Source organism: Colobus angolensis, unplaced genomic scaffold (genome assembly GCF_000951035.1).
Source record: "Colobus angolensis palliatus isolate OR3802 unplaced genomic scaffold, Cang.pa_1.0 Scaffold27, whole genome shotgun sequence".
Taxonomy (NCBI): Eukaryota; Metazoa; Chordata; class Mammalia; order Primates; family Cercopithecidae; genus Colobus; species Colobus angolensis.
The window spans coordinates 16,095,260-16,095,716 of record NW_012115932.1 but is presented as its reverse complement, the minus strand read 5'-3'; the positions used below and the strand labels follow the sequence as shown (position 1 = coordinate 16,095,716).

General features: G+C 44.6%; 1 protein-coding gene across 1 annotated transcript in view; it reads left to right on the top strand.

The window, feature by feature from the left end:
* Window positions 1-457, top strand: part of STK10 (serine/threonine kinase 10) — an 87,105-nt gene that overhangs the window by 19,807 nt on the left and 66,841 nt on the right. The gene's annotated exons all lie outside the window — the stretch shown is intronic.

The following is a 457-nucleotide window of genomic DNA, read 5'->3' as shown; positions in this document are numbered from 1 at the left end:
TGAGACAGTCTCGCTCTATTGCCTGGGCTGGAGTGCAGTGGTGCGATCGCGGCTCACTGCAGCCTCCACCTCCCAGGTTCAAGCAATTCTTGTGCCTCAGCCTCCCAAGTATCTGGGATTATAGGCGCACACCACCACACCTGGCTAATTTTTGTATTTTTAGTAGAGACTGGGTTTTGCCATGTTGACCAGGCTGATCTCAAACTCCTAGCCTCAAGTGATCTGTCTGTTTCGGCCTCCCAAAGTGTTGGGATTACAGGTGTGAGCCACACTGCCTGGGGGCAGCAGGACGTGGTGGGAGCCTGGCCTCCATTTTTCTCAATCTATATAAAAAGTTTTAAAATCACTCCCTGATAGCCAAGTAATTTTGGTTGTTTTTAGTATGTCATTATTATAATTTTATAATGGCACTGTTATTATAATGGGATTTTGATTAACATCATTATGCATTTTTTTT